We start from the raw sequence: 13,038 nt of genomic DNA on the forward strand, positions 1-13,038 counted from the left end.
GTATTCGGCCTAGAGGAAGTCATAACTTGCAACCAGAGATGAGGGTGAATCTGATTCCATCGTAAAGAGGGGTTCATGGCTGCCCACATCCAAAACTCCTCATCATATTGGAGCCAGGCCAGGCCAGAAAAGCCCATGTAACCCTTGTAAATAATATCAAAATATTGAAATAAGGGTGCCGCCCGCCAGGGCTGTGTGTTAGAAAGCACTCCCGCAGTTCGCCCAGGTTTTATCCATCTTCATCCTTCTATACTTCTATTTACCCCTCTTCTCGAGATCATCCTTTTCCTTCATCTCCAATTCTCGGTACAAAAGGGTGAAAATGTCTACAAACTCACCCTTGCATATCCTATCCCTAGTAGCCGGGAGCAGGTGATCGCCAAGCGGAAGTGCAAGGTCTCCAAATGGGAAAGCAGCTGCATGAGCCCCTGCATACGACACCCTGCAAGGCGATGGTCCCCCCCATCATGGTGTAGTAACGGTGCAGCACTACGATGAAGAAGACTTACAGCTGGATTGTGAAATCCCGTGCAGGGCGGTGGTGCAGCCAGCCTGCCCACATCAATGACTAAATGTTGGAGTGCTCGGGGAAGCAGAAACTGCCCCACTGGATTCTGGGCAGCCCCAAGGCCAAGAACACCCAGGGTGAGTTCAGACAGGGCGTTTCTGCCGGCATAAACTGTACCGGTTGGAACCGGTGAAGTTTATGCTGGCAGAAAGGCGATCACACTTACCTCCCTCACAGCGGAAGCCATCGCAATACGCCCATCCACAATCGTCTTTGGGGGGGGTTTACTTAGTTTGCGCATGCGCATAGGCAGCCATCCATAGAATGGCGATCTTCGTGCATGCGCAAAACCCCCTGTCGTACATTTAAACTTTAAAGGTAAGGACTTACCTTTAAAGTTTAAAGAGCACAGTAGCCTCCCGGAGGTCCCGGACGCCTCCGAAATGCTACAGTAAGGCCCTTTTCTCTTTTTTTTTATACAAACGGAAGGGCAAAGCTTCGGCCAAGCGCATATCGCCGTTCTTAAAAAAAATGGCGGGCGAAAATCGGAAGCCTGAGGCTTCCGAATGGAAGTAGCTGTGCAACGGTGGAGAGCGATCAGATGGTGAGGTACAGCGTTTACAACCATTGCACTCAGGATACCACCACTTGGGGACCTAGTGGCAGAGTGCAACGGTGTAAAGGGCTTTACACCGGTTAGGGACAGGAGGCAGATGTTTGCCGTCTGAACGCCTGTGAGTACAATGATTGCAACCGGCACCTATACCGATGTAAAGCCCCCGTCTGAACGCACCCCCAGTGTGGTGTGTAGTGCACTTACCAGCCGCTGAGGAAGGTCCAGCCACAGGCTCTGCAGGGATCTGCTGCTCAGAAGAAATCTCCCCTGAAGTTGTACCGTTCACTTGACTCTCCAAGGCCTTGCCCGAGCTAGCTTCCAATGTGGCAGTGCGTCCTTCAATAATAGACAAACACCTCCGCCTGAAATCGCTTGTTAGCAGATGCCCGGGTTTCTTTTCTTCCACGCACCCAACCAGCCAGCCAGGCAGAAGGAGTTGCTACGCCCGTAGCCACTTCTACAGCTAACAAGCGGTCCAAAATAGCCTGCTGCACCCCATCATCATCATCATCATCATCATCATCATCAGACGAGGATAGTGCAGGTGGGGGCCGTTTATGCGGTGACTTAGGAGCAGACTGCTTCCCTTTGGAACGCCCCAAGCCCTTCTTAGGAGCTATAACCGAAAGTGAAACTCCGACACTGAGTAGACAAAATGGCCGCTGCTCCAAAATACAAAATGGCCACCCCACCTATGTACACTATCAGCACTAATCAGCCACACCCAAAATGGCCGCCAGGAGAGCAGATTGGACCCACGGCATGCTCCACTCGCTGCCTGGCTCCCAAGACCCTCTAGAAAACTAGCCTCTAATTTGCCCAAACAGGATGGTGATGTTGGTCAGGACAGCCAAGGCAAACAACACTGGCCCCCAGGAGGTGACCACGTCTACCCGGGGCACCTGTTAACCCAGGAGCCCTGTAAGAAACAATGGGATGGAATGGGGGTTTGTGGGGGGTTGTAGTATGGTCGCGGGCCCCAGGCCACTCCCAACCCCAGCCCTACACCCCACACAGCCACCAAACCACCACCTCCAGTCCCCCTGTTAGAGGAAGCCGTCCACTGCCTGTCCCAGGACCTACCACCCGTGCAGAAACACCCCCCCTGGGGCAAAACCCCCCAAACCGTCCTCAGCTGCAAGACCGTCCTGTAAGCGAACGGGCACAGCCACTGCTGTGCTGTCCGCCTCGAAGCACCACCGTACCGCCGAGTTTAGCTAGCCGTGCCGCCGCCTTGCTCCCAGCCGCCGAGCATGCCGCTGCTTCTGCACCCCCCGCCGCCGATCTTGCCACTGTCCTGGATGCTCCCGTCACCGACTCCGTCGCCCACTGCACTCGCGCCGCACCGCTGCCAATGTCCCCGGCCTGAAGAGGAGCTCCGGACAGCCAATGCCCTAGCCACAAACGGAGCTCCCCACTGTCCCGACGATAAACCGGGACTACTGTAGAGGAGAGGAGGGGCCGCCATTTATACCCTTCGGCCCCTCCCCTCTGAATTACCCGTATGGGCGCGTTGGCGCCCAGACCAAGTGCCTGCCCCTTTCTTTCTGGGCGGCAAATCCGTTCCCACAGCCTAACGGCCGCAAGGGCCAAGGCTATTGATCCGCATTATCAAGAACACCTTGCAATGCTCTTCAGGATTCTAGTGCCAGCCAGCAAAACTAGCAAACTAAAGAAGTCTCCTTTCCTTTCCTTCTGCAGAGTTCATCTGTGCTGCACCATTGCTTTCTTGAAGTAAAAGTAACATGTGGACATCAACAATAGGCCGATTGAGTCAGCAACAGTACATACAGTGAACATATGGTGAGGATGGAAGGATCGTGACTGATGCCTCCCTGACATCCACATGTTCATCTGAAGGCATGAAAGATTCAATTGTGTGCAATCAGATCCTGCCTTCTGCAAAGACACAGTCTCATGCAGGGAGCAGATGTCCATAAATCAGTACTTGCTTCAGTCCTTTCACACCTTTAGTTGGATGCACGGAGGTCAGGAAGTGGGCAACAAGTGAAAATCTGGTTACCCCCCTCTACACACACACACACACACACACACACACACATGTTCAGAGCATAGTGATCCGTATCAGGATGAGCACAGATCACATGCGCTTCTGAGATGCCCTTTCAGATACTCATAAAGTTTGAAAAGGGGTAATATCTTAACCACATGGTAAATGTGGTTAAGTGCGTTGGAGTCACATCTCTTCTATAAATCCAGCAGGGTGCAAGATTAAATTTTATCCTAAACATTCTCAATTTGCTTCTGAAAGAAGCGATTATAGTCTAAACTGACTACATGCTGTGTCAAAAAGCCAGTGTGGGACACTACTGCAGAGTGAATTAATACATTGTGTATCAGACCAGAAACAATAGTTAGGTGTAGCCTGGGGCCAGGAAGGCAGTTGGAGAGAGATCTTTTCATGTGAGAATATGATGATACACTTTACCATCCTTTTTTTTTTTACATCTGAAAAATGAGCAGTTTGCAAATAGCATGCATTTTCTCTAATTTTATTATAGCAAAAAGTGGTTGAGGAAGGGGGGGAGAACAGAGGTGATTAGAAGCATCAGGAACAGATTACTTGTACATCTTAATTCAGAGGTAGGGGGATTTATTGTAGCATCTACTAGGTTAATAACTTATGTGAACCTGTCATTTCAAAGAAGACAGACTGTGGTCAAATAGTAAGGGGTGCTATAAGATCTATAGGGGAGACAATTCTCGCTCCCCCCCCCAACACGCACTGTCTCATAAGTGGCCTTGAGTGAAATATCATGCAATATAATACAACTAGTACCATTTCCTTGCGCAATTATCAATAGCATGTTTTGTGAAAAACCACTAATATGGATGGATTCAAGTACACTGAACTCTAGAGACAGAGGCTGAGTTCAGACTGGCAGTTTGCCCAGAGATAGGCACATGCCAGAAACATTTCACAAACGGATTAAAGGGCCGGTTCACACAGGCACATCTGTCAGGCGTTCCCCAGCCATACTCAACCCGTCTTGTAGCACTTGCTTCCCAAGTTTAAAAAGTACCTGGTGAGAGTGGTGTCAAACCCTGGAGAGTGCGTTCATCCCGCACCAACAAAGCGCATATCTCCAGATTACTTAAAAGAAAGCCACGCCTTACAGCCACAGCTTCGCCAGGGGCAGGCCAACAGTGCGAACGCTCCCTTGCACTTCCTCCCCGGTATGCTCCTGCATCAGTCAGCGCAGTGTGATCGGGAAAACCCAGAACAGTTTGTGCCGGATCTTTTTGCCACAACTTCCTCACGCTTCAAACTGCCAGTCTGACCTCAGCCATAGTACAAGCATGTATCAATTTAACTGTCTGCACTGTGGCTCCCCCAAAGTTTGCTGGGAACTCAGAGAGATCTCTGAGGGTACTGAGATTTCTCTTGAGACCCCCTAACCCCTCTCACATAACCGAAGTTGAACTGCACGGCAGCCAAGAATTGGATGAGAAGAGAGAAGTAAGATAAAGAAGCAAGCAGTGAGTGTTAACCACCCAGAACATTCCAAGAAGATGGCAAAAACTTTTTATTTATTTATGCAAAAATAGAGCTGTTGTTGGGGAGGGTTAGTATTAAATACACATATTATATAGATTGGGGTGGATCCCAAAGAAACTTTGTGCTAAAGGCAGAGGGGCAAATTTTATTGATTTTCCCCTCCTGCAGCAAACCTCCAAGTTCCCCCTTATGCCAGCCTGGTGTAGTAGTTAAGAGCGATTGGACTCTAATCTGGAGAACCAGGTTTGATTCCCCACTCCACCACATGAAGCCAGCTGGGTGACCTTGGGTCAGTCACAGCCCTCTCAGAGCTCTCTCATCCCCACCTACCTCACAGGGTGTCTGTTGTGGGGAGAGGAAGGGAAGGTGATTGTAAGCTACTCCGAGACTCCTTTGAGTAGTGAAGGACAGAGTATAAAACCAAACCTTCTTCTATTTTCAGGAGTGGGAGAGTCTGCTATCACACAGGAACAACATCCAGGGATCACTTTGTGATGTAGAGGGAGTGGGAGGCAAGAATGTACTTTCCATCAGTGGGGATTTACCATGAGACCCAAGCCATTGTGCTCAATCTTTGTGTTTGTGATAAGGATCAGATGTATTGTTCAGATGAGTCACATTATCATCCTTATACTGTACTGGCTAGGAAAACATCTGCATGTCTCAAAAGGCTGCAGATCATAATGTAATCATTGCATATTGATTCAACAGACAAACTTTCTATAGGCCTAGGGTTGCCAGACTCAGGATGGGAAACTCCTGGAGATTTGGGAATGGAGCCTAAGGACAGGGACCTCATTGGGGTACAATGCCACAGAGTCCACCCTCTGCTCTAGTGTAAAGATGAGCTGTGATTCTGGGGAATCCCCAGGCCCCACCTGGTGTCTGGCATCCCTAAGTTAGGCCAGTATGATGTAGAGGTTTGTTGAACTAGGATCTGGGAGACCCAGGTTCGATTTCCACACTGCCACTTTCTAAGCAACCTTGAGCTAATCAGTCTCTCTTAGCTTAAACCAACTCATAAAGTTGTTGTTGTTGGGAAGAAAAAATACAAGAGGGGAGAACAATGTTGTAAGCTGCTTTGGCTCCTCATTGAGGAGAAAAGTGGGGTATAAATACAGTATACATGGCAACTATGTGCTTTTTTTCTGATCCTTCCCCATTCGAGTAATACAGGCTGGAAAGATATGAGCAGAAGTGTGTGCCTTTCATTCATTCATCAGGAAGATATTCTTCAATATATTAATTGCTTGCCGCCTGACCATGTAGTGCAAAAGAAAGGGTGCTGTAATTTGTCAACTACATGATTGTAAGTAACTTTTTAATGGGATGCTCAATAGTGGTTTATTACTATTATTATTCTCACACAGGCTGGTTCTTCCTGTACTCCGTATTACAGTAAGAGACAAAAAATGGAGGAGGTCTGGTTGTGCGGGAGGGACATTGTGTCATGCAGCCCAACAGCAAAATAGAAAAATTGCATGTAATTATTTCCCAGGCTGAGCATGAGGATGACAATGATGTGCATGGGAAGAACTAATGGCCATGCACTCTGCTTGTTAGAGGCCTTTCCTTCCAGGCAGCTCAAGGTTACCATAAGTGCACTTTAGCAGGGCTATTTCACCCCCTTTCCCCCCTTTCTCCTTCCACTAGAATGTCATGGCCGCAAATGAATTCTGCACAGAGGGGGTTAATAACACTAAAGAAAACGTCCGGAAATAATTTTAACCAAAGCCTGGTGCAATACAAAGCTAGCAACGTATCCCCCCCCCCTTCCAACTTCAGGCATCCTATATTGATTGATTAATTATTCTCCCAATGAACTAACAAATATTGACCTCATACAGTTGAGCAGCATTTAGCCAAAAGTCCGTAATCTACATTGATCACTTAATGGAACATCAAAGCTCAGCGCCTTTGACAGTTTTATGTCATCCAGCAAAAAAAAGGGGAGGGGGAGGGAAAAAGAACTCTGCCTCGGCCTGGATGATGTACCCTGACCTTTCTGGTTAGGCATCCTTTGCAACAAACTCAAAGCAATATAATAAAATTAAAGGTTGCAGCTAATGCTTTGTGGTGTGGAAAGGAGCCGTTAGTGTCCCAGTCACGTGGTCTTCTCCACAGATTTGCCATCTAATAGTATCCTAGAATTGGTTTTAATTCAGTGTTTGGAAGGGAGGAGAGAATCAAAAGGGTGGAGAAGATTGATTGGAGGAGAGATAGGAAAAGAGCCTGGCGGTCATCTAGTCCAGCTCATTTTCTCTCTGGCATCAGCCGGAGATGTCTTCGGTTCTGCCCGAGAGTGTGTCCCAGGAGAGCAAAGTAGGCTCTTAGACCTACTTTGTGGGACGCTCCAGTTTGCTATGCCTATGTAATACCATTTGAAATCAATATTTTGTCATGTTTCTGCAGCCATGGTAAGTCTCTGGCACCCTTATCGTACCATAAGTTTGAGTTTGTTCCATTTCTGTCCAGATCGAAGTCATGTCATGTTTTCTGTCGCACACCAGTACGTTGTCAGTGTATAGCATGCTTCTCACAAACACTTCAGACATCTGTTGAACCTTTAGAGGTCTCATGAAACAGTACTTTCCAAAAGGCATATTGAAGTTCATGACATTGTACAGTTCTTTTCCAATGGTATCTGTCAAAAGCTTGAAGATGAATCTAAACCAGGATAAAGCTTTGCATCTGCAGGCCTACTCCCCAAAGTACATCCTTTGTTGGAATGGAGACATTTCCTCTCTTCACATGTTTACTTAATTGCTTTGGACTCAAACATGGCCTTAGGGTACCATTCTTCTATTTTATTCTACTGTTGCCTAACACATTTATTTATACCCGGGTTTTCTAGCCAATTTCCTGCCAACCTAGCAGTTCGAAAGCAAGAAATTGCAAGTAGATAAATAGGTACCACTTCGGTGGGAAGGTAACAGTGTTCTGTGCACCTTGGTGTTTAGTCATGCCGGCCACATGACCACAGAAACATCTTCGGACAGCGCTGGCTCTTCGGCTTTGAAACGGAGATGAGCACCGCAACCCTAGAGTCAGACTCGACTGGCTTTCGAGCAAGGGAACCTTTACCTTTACCTTTACTTTCTAGCCAATGGAGACCCAAAGCTTTATTCATACACCATTATTCTCCCTTCCTCCATTTTATCCTCACAACTATCCTGCAAAGTAGGTTATGCAGAGAGAGAACAACTGACCCAAGGTTACCCAGTGGTCTTTTTCCATGGCAGGGCTGGGATTCAAACAGAGATCAACCAGATCCTAACCACTACCCTAAAGCAGTGTGTTATATTGTATTAGAACATTGGTCTGTGAAGTTCAGCATAGTCTACTTGATGAGCAGCAGATATCTAGGGTCTTCTACATCAGCTATACCTGAGCCTTCTAAACTGGAGATGCTGGAGACTGGCATTGCATATCTCTATATGTAAAGTTAATGTTTTACCAATGAGCCTTTACTCCACACCAAAACCGAGCTGGCTGTTCTGCCCTTTCAATAACATCCAGAGTTGTTAGTGTTGGCAGAGTTTAAACATGGAGAGAGGAATGGAACACCAACTGTTTAAAGAAAATGACTCGGTTTATTAAAGAAGAAATAAACTCTGATAGAACAGAGGAAAGGGAGAGAAGGTTAACTAACTGACTGTGAGAGACTAACTGCTGTGTGACAGGAATGAAGGGGGAAGGCTTAGTGGGACCAGAAAGTCTCCAAAGAGCCAGTCAGGAGACAGGAAGGATCTAATTTGAAATTGTGGGAAGTCCCTAATCTAGCTATGCTAACTAACAGTCCTTCAGCTGTCCCCTATGGGCTGTTCTTCTGATTTTCTTCAAGTAGGTGCACTATAGACCTTGTATATTCCAACAGTTAGCTTATCCAAGTTCTCCTTCACCCAATTTCATAACACCAAAGGAACATGGATAGTGAGGTATTGGGTTCAAAAAGCTCTAGTTTCTGCTTAATAGTCAGTTCCTTCATGCTTTCATGAAACAACAAGAACTTCATTCTCCATCCTGCCTGAGGCCTAATTTTTCACAGTATCCACCATTTTTTAAAAAAAAAATCCGATTTAATTATTTTCATTTTGACAACCTTATAATGTGTATGAGTTTGCTGACACCACCACAAAACTACATATGTACAATACTGACCTTGTGATTAATTGCCAGCTCACATGCAACAGTGGTTTTGTCTGCTGTCACTGTCTCAGAAAATGCCAAGAGATTTTGAGGGCAGTGCCTTAAGAAGGCAGAATTTGGGGGGGAAGTGTTGTCACTTCCAGGTGCTACTCTAAGAATTTACCTTGATCTCTCTGATTAAGAATATAGAGACATGAAGAAATTCCTACAGTTCTGCTTTGGAGGCCATTTTCTAGCCATTTCTTTCCTCCCACTCCTCAATTTCACAAGGATAGGGGACCGGATCAAGGGCGGGGGATTACCCACCAAGTGCAGGCAAATGGTAAGCCTTCCAGTGTTTTGAGTAGTGATCCTACCATAAGCCCTTAGATCAACCTTCTCATTATTTAAGTACCTTTGGGTATAACGCTGGGTTGGATCCTGCAAACATTTTCACTCAGGCTTCCCCAATTCTCCTCCTACATACAGCTCCCCATCCCACATGGTTTTTGTCCGTGCAGGTTACATGAATCCCAGCATAGCTATCTTGGGTGGTCAAGGGGGTCCTCTCCTTCCTTTTTCATGAGAAGAAGAGGTGGTTGGATCCAACCCATCAGTGCATGCCCCTGTATCTAAATTAAATGTTACACTGAGACCATTATCTTTGAGTGAGCATCCTAAGCCTGCATTATTCTAAGTGCTTCAGAACCCTGGTTCTTCCTGCAGGACATATTCCACTTGCTTATTATATTGCTGTTTAGTTGAAGACCCTTGGAAGGCAATATGGTTGCAGACCCTTGGAAGGCAATGCAATCTCTTCATAGGCTACATTGGGGACTACATACATATGCACAAGAGAACCAGTATGGAGTAAGATTTAGAAAAGTAATCTGCATTGTGACACGAAGTTCACCAATCACTCTTTAATAGCCTAACCGAACTCACAGACTTCCTGTGAGGATAAAATGAGGAAGGGAGAACCACATATACTACCTTGAGCTCCTCGGAAGAGGATGAGATGCAAAAGAATACCAGGTGGAGATATTTGGTAATATCCAGTTCAGATTCTATCTCAGCCGTGAACTGAGCACCCCTTAATGTTCCTCCCCTCTGCAGAAGGGACTAATAGCACCTACTTTACAGAGATGCTATAAGGATTACGGAGGTGGTGTACTCAGATGATGTATTTTGAACTTGTTAAGGTGCTGTATAAATGCTAAGTAGCACTATTATTACTGTTACTATTATTAAGTATTAATACTGGCATTGTCATGGTAAAATGACCACTCCTCAGACTGTTCCACCAGTGCAAACCTAATTCATTTCAAGAGGACTCCGATCACATTAGCTTCTTGAGGACCATTTTGTTGTACACAGTACACATGTGAAATTGTAGGCTATTTTCAACATCTGGAATAAAGAACATTGTTTATAAATCACTATTGGGGGGAAAAGGCTTAAATGACCTTTTAGCACACTAGCACTGCTCAAATATGTCTTTTGTATTATCCATGGGTTGTAACCCCAACACAAATCTGTTTGGGAGGGTGGTTAATTTATGTTTTCCAGAGTTCCATTCTTCCAAACGGTACATTCTGCGGCTACCTGACTATGTCCAGCAATCAGTGTCAATTACTGCTGGTCACCATGGTAACAAGAGAGCCAACAGTCCTTAAATCTTCATTGGTCCACTAGTTATACAAATACTGTACCATTAGGAAGGGTTTGCTTACAATGGATAAAAAGTGAAATGTCCATGGCTTCTTCACACAAAGTTTAAGCAAGTGTGTGTGTGTGTTTATGTTTTAAGGCCTCTTATAAATGGTCTCAATCAGTTCTTCGTGGAACTGTGTCTAAAACAACAATATGCTTTTCCTTCACTGTCCTTTTAGATAAATCCCAGTTTAATCATTTCTCCTAGGAGACAGAATATTACAGTAAAGACAGGCAGGCAGATGGGGGCAGGGGGGCTATATCAGTGTAGTGCCGAACACCTTTCTAAGCCCACTGAACTTGTTTAGGACTTAATTTTTTTTAATTTTCACGTTAAACAATGAGAACCTTAACATCAACGGCGTGGTAAATGGTGCCTGAGGCAAACCACTCATGCTTCTGGGATTATAGTGCCACTGACCAGCCTTACTGCCTTGAAACGAAAATGATTTTTCCCCCCCCAGCAGTCAGTGCCCACTTCTGCACTGTCATTTTTGTCACTCGTTTGTCCCTATTGCTTTGGGTCCCGTCCCCCCCGTTTTCCACATGTATTTTGCTCCCTCTGGGACTACTAGAGAGAGCAAAACACATTGGGGCAGGGAGGAGGAAACCCTGAAGCAATAGGGACAAAAGAGTGACAAAAATGACAGTGCAGAAATGGCCATAAGTATTGTTTGTCAGTGTGGCATCTTGCAGGTCTGACGCCTGGGGCAATTGCCCCATGTCCCTCCCTCAAAAAGGCCTAGTAATGGGTTATTTACTAATTAGGAATAAGGCCTGTTGTAGGAATAAATACAACAGGCTCAGATAGAGGCTATGGGCGGGGGGGAGGCTGCAGTGCATGTTGGGTCGACAGTCTGCATATGTCGTTTTGGTACTGATAGTTGTATAGTTGGTTGGGTCAAGATGTTGTGCTGCTTACGGTTGTTATATGTCACTGCCATCCTTCACCTGCCTGCTCTTCTTCAGCAAAAGCAAAGCAAAAAAAGACTCCTGGTTTACACACAAAATGTACACATACCATATATACCAGGTCCCCCACACACACAAGACAACTGATGGTTTTAACTACAATTTAAGATGGCAGAGAGAGTTCTCAGATCCAGAATAAGTAATTATGTGATGATGAGCTGATTCTTTATCAGCACTGGACTCCTGTGTGTGTATGTTTGCTTACTAGGATGCTAAAATATAGATTATTAAGTCCCGATCCCTTCTGCCATGAGGGCAGGAGAGTTGCCAATCAGCAGGGGAATGAACCTGGGTTCTCCCAGGAAATTCTTTGCCCCACCTGCCTATCATGTATGCAGAATATGTCGGGCAAAAATGCCCCATTAGGAGAAAGTCCTCTCAAGCCCCTGAGTCAGTTCAAGGATCAGGAGAAACAAGATGGGACCTATGAGATTTATGGGGCAGGGGAATCCCATTTGCTCCTGACTGTCCCACTTGCTGGTTTATATAGCCTTTTTCCCCCCTTGCTGTCCACTTGCCACTTTTGCTTCCTTCTCACATCCCAGTCATAGCTTTCAGTGTCTTTCCAGGCTGAAAACCTCCCGTTCTGGTAGGGTTGCTAGGCAACCCCACAATGCCAACCATAATATCATGAGTTTTCATGATATCTTAGTAGGTATTCTCCACTTGGGGGGGGGTTGACTCTTCCCTAAACATGCTGTTTCCTTTCAAATTTTTTTGCAGACCTTGGGGGTGGCTTCAGTTTTGTTTCTCTGAGCATAGCCCCATTGTATGGATTTTTAATCCACATCCTGGAGCCATGTTCGGAATTAGATATACACAGGGCTATTTTTGGGCAGGAACGCACAGGAATGTAGTTCCGGCTGGCTTCAGAGTTGGCCACGCCCACTACAGTCAAAACCTCTGCATGTGTGTGGCTACAAAGGGAAGGCCTGGAGAGCGACACACACACCCCAGCAACTCTGAGGTGGGTGGGCCAGGGGCCCCCTGGAAGGATAGGGGAGGCCAGGGGTGCCTGGGCAAGCCAAGGAAAGGCAGTTTAAACTGCCTTCCCTTCCCTTCAAGGGGGGCCTTGCCCGGGCAAACCAAGGGAAGGCATGGGTGTTGCCTAAAATGCTAATGAGCTGTGTTGTCAGGGTGTGGCCTAATATGCTAATGAGTTCCTGCTGGGCTTTTTCTACAAAAAAAGCCCTGGATATACAGATGTTCATTGTGTACAGGAACATCAATTCAAATATTCACCCAGGGAAGGAGACTGAAAGCAGAGCGTAGTCATGGACAGCATGGTACCACTGAAATAATGTTTGGATATGACCTATTTGGTATCTTACCAAAAAGTCAGAAGTAATTTTCTTTGGACTTTTTACCATTCTGAGATTAAGAAACAGTTTACATTTTGATCAGATTTTAATAAAGCTCCATTCCAAATGCACATCCCTAGACCAGACATTTACTTTCCTTGCAGGGTTGCTAAGAGGACTGCATACATGCAGGCTTCCCAATTGAACCGGAAAAAAGGTTGAGAAAGCATCTATTTATTGAATACAATATTTGTTTCAGAATTTATTTTGCTGGTCAGAG

The sequence above is a fragment of the Gekko japonicus genome, unplaced genomic scaffold (assembly GCF_001447785.1).
Source record: "Gekko japonicus isolate JY-2015 unplaced genomic scaffold, Gekko_japonicus_V1.1 scaffold176, whole genome shotgun sequence".
NCBI lineage: Eukaryota > Metazoa > Chordata > Lepidosauria > Squamata > Gekkonidae > Gekko > Gekko japonicus.